Source organism: Macaca fascicularis, chromosome X (genome assembly GCF_037993035.2).
Source record: "Macaca fascicularis isolate 582-1 chromosome X, T2T-MFA8v1.1".
Lineage (NCBI taxonomy): Eukaryota > Metazoa > Chordata > Mammalia > Primates > Cercopithecidae > Macaca > Macaca fascicularis.
Window position 1 is genome coordinate 45,452,460 of NC_088395.1, and position 7,257 is coordinate 45,459,716.

The 7,257-nt window shown below is 42.7% G+C and overlaps 1 pseudogene; it reads right to left on the minus strand.

The window, feature by feature from the left end:
• Positions 1–5,144: 5,144 nt before the first annotated feature.
• Positions 5,145–5,839, minus strand: LOC102147029 (plasmolipin pseudogene; annotated as a pseudogene).
• Positions 5,840–7,257: the final 1,418 nt, after the last annotated feature.

Sequence of the window (7,257 nt, forward strand, 5' to 3'; positions counted from 1 at the left end):
TTAACTGGTTATTTTGCTCGTTAGTTGATGCAGTTTCTTCCTAGCCTCGATGGTCTTTACATTTTGGCATGTTTTTGCAATGGCTGGTACCGGTTGTTCCTTTCCATGTTTAGTGCTTCCTTCAGGGTCTCTTGTAAGGCAGGCCTAGTGGTGACAAAATCTCTAAGCATTTGCTTATCTGTAAAGGATTTTATTTCTCCTTCACTTATGAAACTTAGTTTGGCTGGATATGAAATTCTGGGTTTAAAATTCTTTTCTTTAAGAATGTTGAATATTGGCCCCCACTCTCTTCTGGCTTGGAGAGTTTCTGCCGAGAGATCTGCTGTTAGTCTGATGGGCTTCCCTTTGTGGGTAACCTGACCTTTCTCTCTGGCTGCCCTTAAGATTTTTTCCTTCATTTCAACTTTGGTGAATCTGGCAATTATGTGTCTTGGAGTTGCTCTTCTCGAGGAGTATCTTTGTGGCGTTCTCTGTATTTCCTGGATTTGAATGTTGGCCTGCCCTACTAGGTTGGGGAAGTTCTCCTGGATGATATCCTGAAGAGTGTTTTCCAACTTGGTTCCATTTTCCCCCTCACTTTCAGGCACCCCAATCAGACGTAGATTTGGTCTTTTTACGTAATCCCATACTTCTTGCAGGCTTTGTTCATTTCCTTTTCTTCTTTTTTCTTTTGGTTTCTCTTCTCGCTTCATTTCATTCATTTGATCCTCAATCGCTGACACTCTTTCTTCCAGTTGATCAAGTCGGTTACTGAAGCTTGTGCATTTGTCACGTATTTCTCGTGTCATGGTTTTCATCTCTTTCATTTCGTTTATGACCTTCTCTGCATTAATTACTCTAGCCATCAATTCTTCCACTTTTTTTTCAAGATTTTTAGTTTCTTTGCACTGGGTACGTAATTCCTCCTTTAGCTCTGAGAAATTTGATGGACTGAAGCCTTCTTCTCTCATCTCGTCAAAGTCATTCTCCGTCCAGCTTTGATCTGTTGCTGGCGATGAGCTGCGCTCCTTTGCCGGGGGAGATGCGCTCTTATTTTTTGAATTTCCAGCTTTTCTGCCCTGCTTTTTCCCCATCTTTGTGGTTTTATCTGCCTCTGGTCTTTGATGATGGTGATGTACTGATGGGGTTTTGGTGTAGGTGTCCTTCCTGTTTGATAGTTTTCCTTCTAACAGTCAGGACCCTCAGCTGTAGGTCTGTTGGAGATTGCTTGAGGTCCACTCCAGACCCTGTTTGCCTGGGTGTCAGCAGCAGAGGCTGCAGAAGATAGAATATTTCTGAACAGCGAGTGTACCTGTCTGATTCTTGCTTTGGAAGCTTCCTCTCAGGGGTGTACTCCACCCTGTGAGGTGTGGGGTGTCAGACTGCCCCTAGTGGGGGATGTCTCCCAGTTAGGCTACTCAGGGGTCAGGGACCCACTTGAGCAGGGAGTCTGTCCCTTCTCAGATCTCAACCTCCGTGTTGGGAGATCCACTGCTCTCTTCAAAGCTGTCAGACAGAGTCGTTTGCGTCTGCAGAGGCCTCTGCTGTGTTTGTTATTGTTTACTGTGCCCTGTCCCAGAGGTGGAGTCTACAGAGACAGGCAGGTTTCCTTGAGCTGCTGTGAGCTCCACCCAGTTCGAGCTTCCCAGCAGCTTTGTTTACCTACTTAAGCCTCAGCAATGGCGGGCGCCCCTCCCCCAGCCTCGCTGCTGCCTTGCTGGTAGATCACAGACTGCTGTGCTAGCAATGAGGGAGGCTCCGTGGGCGTGGGACCCTCACGGCCAGGTGTGGGATATGATCTCCTGGTGTGCCCGTTTGCTTAAAGCGCAGTATTGGGGTGGGAGTTACCCGATTTTCCAGGTGTTGTGTGTCTCAGTTCCCCTGGCTAGGAAAAGGGATTCCCTTCCCCCTTGCGCTTCCCAGGTGAGGCAATGTCTTGCCCTGCTTCAGCTCTCGCTGGTCGGGCTGCAGCAGCTGACCAGCTCCGATCGTCCGGCACTCCCCAGTGAGATGAACCCAGTACCTCAGTTGAAAATGCAGAAATCACCGGTCTTCTGTGTCGCTCGCGCTGGGAGTTGGAGACTGGAGCTGTTCCTATTCGGCCATCTTGCTCCGCCCCCGCCACATTTTCTTAATCCAGTCTATCATTCATGGCTATGTCACTAATCATTTTCAAATTAATACCACAACAAGATGTCACCTCACACCTTTTATAATGGCTTTTATCAAAAAGATGAAAGACAAGTGTTGGCAACAATGTGGAGTTAAGGGAACCTTAACACACTCTTCGGAATGTAGATTAATACAGCCATTATAGAAAATGACGTGGAGGTTCCTCAAAAAACTTAAAATATAACTACCATATGATCCAGTAATTCCACTTCTGAGAATGTATTCAAAGGAATTGGAATCAATATGTCAAAAGGATATCTGCACTTTCATGTTCATTTCAGCATTATTCATAATAACCAAGTTATAGAATCAACCTAGGTGTCTAGAAAGATAAATACTGCATGATCTCACTCATGTGTGGAATCTAAAAATAGTTAAATTCATAGAAGTAGATGATAGAGTGATGATTACCAGAGGCTGAGGAAGGGGGACAGAGAGAATGGGCAGTTGAGGGTCAAAGGATACAATGTTTCAGTTAGACAGGAGGAATAAGTTTTGATATCTATTGCACAGCAGGGTGACTATAGTCAATAATGATGTATGTTTCAAAATAACTGAGAATAAATGTCAAATGTATCACCACAAAAAAATGTTAAATAAGTGAAGTGATGGATATATTAACTTGAGTTAATCATTCCACATTATATACATATATCAAAACATCATATTGTACCCCATAAATATAATAGTTATAATATATTAGATAAAAATAATATTAGTAAAACAGTAAAAAAATACACTCTGGTAATTAAAAACTGGTGTGCTTTGTCCAGGCTCTGTCTCTTCTCATTCCATAGTGACCTCAGAGGCCATGTGTTGATAGTGACAGCCCCAAAAGACTAAATAAGCTTGGATCTCCAAGTCTTTGCTTAGAGGAAAACCACAGGCCAGGAAAATCTTCATTGGACTTCTTATGAGAGAGAAATAAATTCATATTGCGCTAAGCCACTGATATTCGGAGGTTTGTGAATCACCCCATTACCTCATCCCAAAGAAGTTTTGACTGTTGATACTACGTGGTGTCCAGAGATATCAGCTGGGATGTGAAGTCTAGACTTTCAGACAGACAAGTCAATTTTTCTCTTGACCTTGACTGCCACGCCGAGCTCTCTTTTTACACTCATAGTGTCTTGTACTACATAATTTAAGGAAGGAATGACCATGTAGACCGTGTCCCTGATTTGTGTCTAATTACCAAATCAGCCTAATTATTACCAAATTCTTCTATCTACTCGTGGACTCCTGAAACCTCAGGCTGCTCCTTCCTTGGACAAAAGTTGTTCTCTAAATTTTTGTGTTCATATTTATGGGGCATATGTGATATTTTGTTATATACATAGAATGTGTAATGATCAAGTCAGTATTTGGGGTATCTATCACCTCAAATATTTATCATTTCTATGTGCCGGTAATATTTCAAGTCTTTTAGCTGTTTTGAAATATACAATACATTGTTGCTAAGTATAGTAACCCTACTCTGCTATCAAACATTAGAACTTATTCCTTCTATTTAACTGTACGTTTGTACCCATTAACCAGGCTCTCTTCAATCCTCCTATCCCCACACCACCCTTCCTAGCTTCTGGTATCTATCATTCTACTCTCTATCTCCATGGTATCAACTTTTTTACCTCCCACATATGAGTGAGAACATTGGTCTTTCTGTGCCTGGCTTATTTCACTTAACATAGTGACCTCCAGTTCCATTCATGTTGCGGCAAATAACATGATTTCATTTTTTCTTATGGCTGTATAGTATTCCACATTTTCTTTATCCATTTGACTGTTGATGGATACTTAAGTTGATTCCATATTCTTGTTGTTGTGAATAGTGCTGCAATAAACACCGGGGTGCAGGTATACCTTTGATATACTGATCTTCTTACCTTTGGATAAATACCCAAGAATGGGATTACTGGATCATATGGTAGTTCTATTTTAAGTTTTTTGAGAAATCTCCATACTGTTTTCCACAGTGGCTATACTAATTTATGCTCCTGCATAGTGTATAAGAATTCCCCTTTTCTCCACATCCTCACCAGCATGTTATTTTTTTTTTGTCTTTTTAGTAATAGCCATTATAACTAGAGTAAGGTAATATCTCACTGTAGTTTTGATTTGCACTTTCCTGCTGATTAGTGATGTTGAGCATTTTTTCATATATAACTTGGCCATTTGCATGTCTTCTTTTTTTAATTTCTCTCATCTTCATTTTTATTTAAAAAAAAAAACAAAAAAAACAAAGTCACCACCAACCACATGACAACTGGCCAGACAAGGCCTTGCTTCCCTTCCTCCTTCGGGTCCCCTGGGCCTCGTCAGCAGGGTCAGGGAAGCAATCGGCACTGATGTTAGCTTTGCCCAAAGGAGTATTACAAGAGAGGCTCGGGAAAGGGAAGGAAACCTGGACAGGCTTTTCAGCATTGAGAAATCACTTAAAACGGATTTGCTTTCAGTAACTGGTATGTCTGAAATGCAGGGAGGGAAGACCATGCTGTCAACAATCATAATTCGCTTTTTACAGGTTGACTCCAGCGAGCGTTGGGTCGGAATTGCGTCTTAAGGAAGGAGAATAGTTTCATGAGCTTTCTCAGCTCTCCTGGAACAAAGACCAAGGTGCTACATGTTGTTTGTTAGGCTTATACTACAGCGGGTTTGGGGCTGCAGGTCTGAAGTCCTTGTTAGGGCATTTAGTGCTGGTGAGAAGGGTGGGCCCCAGCCTTGGACGCTGAAGTCCTCTAAAGACAAGGCAGAGACACAGCCTCAGATCCCCGTCACCTTCCACTGAATAAGGGAGATGGGGAGGAGGTCTCAGCGGTTGACCTCCTGCAAGCCCAGATGCCTGCCAGCCTGGGCCTGCTTCCTTAGCTCTGTGAGAGCTTGTGTCTGGTGAGCAGAGAGAAGCAAGTGTGGTCCCTGCAGGGCTGACTCCGCGCAGGGCTCCCCAGCTTTGGGCTTGCAGGGCAACCCTGCTCTGTGACCCAGCGGCGGCTTCAGCCCCAGGGGGAGCTGTGGCACGCACTGCTGCCTACTCCTCGCCAGTCCTGATAGCTGAAGAAGGCGCTCACTCCGTAGGCGACCATCACCAAACACGCAAAGAACGAGGCAACTGCACGCTGGTTATACGGCTGCGTGCCCTTTAGGTACGTCAGGTCAACTGCCGCAGAGCAGGCAATGAAGGCGGTGACATAGAGCATGGCGGCAATGATGTTAAAGATCATTAACACTAGTGGCCAGGGCACCTTGTATAACTTCATGTGCAGCTGAAACAGGTAGAGGTTGAATAAGACGATTGTCACCAGCCAGAGGAAGACAGCGACGAACATCACCCAGCCATAGGCTGGGTACAGGTGGTACGGGGTGTCTGCAATCAGGGCCCACACCAGCAGCCCCAGCACCAGCTGCAGCAGCATGAACACCCTGAGGCGGGAGCGCACAAAGCCCAGGTCCATGCGCAGCGTGGACACAGAGGTTCCGGCGCCCTGCGCAGGACTGCTAGTCCACCTGCTCACTTTTGACTGGAACTCGGCCATGGCGGCTCCACTCAACTCTCTAGGTCGCTTCTGCCGCTGTCGCCGCCCCTCCAGTGGTGGGTGCCGGTTCCCGCGCCGCTCTTCCCAGAGGCTCCCTATCCGGATACGCTGTGGCCCGTGACACTGCAGGAGGCCGTATGTCTTTTGAGAAATGTCTATTCATGTTCTTTGCCCACTTTTTAATGGGATTATCTGTGTGTGTGTGTGTGTGTGTGTTTAAACTGTTGTTTGAGTTCCTTGTATATTCTGGATATTAGTCCCTTGTCAGATGAATAGTTTGCAAATATTTTCTCCCATTAACAAGTTGTCTCTTCACTCTGTTGTTTCCTTTGCTGTGCAGAAGCTTTTTAATTTAATATAGTTACATTTGTCTGTTATTATTTTTGTTGTCTGTGCTTTTGAGGTCTTAACTGTGAAATCTTTGCCTAGATCAATGTCCTAAAGTATTTTCCCTGTTTTCTTCTAGTATTTTTTAGAGTTTCAGTCTTATATTTAAGTCTTTAAGTTCTCTTGAGTTGATTTTTGTATGTGGTGAGAGATGGGGATTGAGTTTCCTTCTTCTGTATGTGGATATCCAATTTTTCCAACACTATTTAGTGAAGAAGGCATCCTTTACCCAATGTAGGTTCTTGGTTTCTTTACCAGTATGGAAGTTTTAACTTTTACATCTTGAGACACTTGAAAGTCTTCATGTTTTGGTTCAAATACTTTAACCTTGACACAATTTTCCATTTTTTTACACAATTCTTACAAATTTTAAAATGATATCTGGATAAATTTCTCATAACCTGTCTGACTGCTTGCCCATAATTTTAAGGCCATTAATATGCTAGGACATTTAAGAAAACTTTAAGATTCACTATACTTTTAATTTGTTATGTGCGTAGGAATTGATTAAGTGCTTGGAAGGTTTTATTTGTTTGTCAGATATATAAGGGGCTTAAAAAGTACATTGAGAATGCATGCCTATAATCCCAGCTATTAAGAAGGCTGAGGTAGGAGGATTGCTTGAGTCTGGGAGTTTGAGATCAGCCTGGGCAACGTAGCAAAATCCCATCTCAAAAAAATAAACTAAAAAAAGTAAATTAAATTATTCCATCCCCTTACAGGCAGTTGAAAATGCAGAAGGGTACTTAATTAAATGGGACAAATGTCAGTCAAAAATATTTGCATGATTGTTAAACTTTACTAGATTTAATAATGGAATAATACAATTTGTAGGTTGAACTTAAAAGCTTAGAATAAACTAGGTTTGGAATTTGTATCTGTAATAAATAAGTCACTTATTATAAACTCCCTCACCTGAGAGCAAAACATTTTCTGCAAACAAACAAAAAATCTCATATTATAGATAAAAAACCAACCAACCAACCAACAAAAAAGAGCCAGTTCCACACCACACAGTAGATAGCTTTGAACCTGCTCTGAGTTGGGGAATTAGATAATCAAGAGTTTGAGAATACTGTGTAGAATAAGGGTAATGGACCCTGATCAGGGTTTGAGAAACTCCTCAACAGAGAAAGAACATGAAATTTAGTGCATATAAAAGATGTGGTATATTTAGACCAGAATA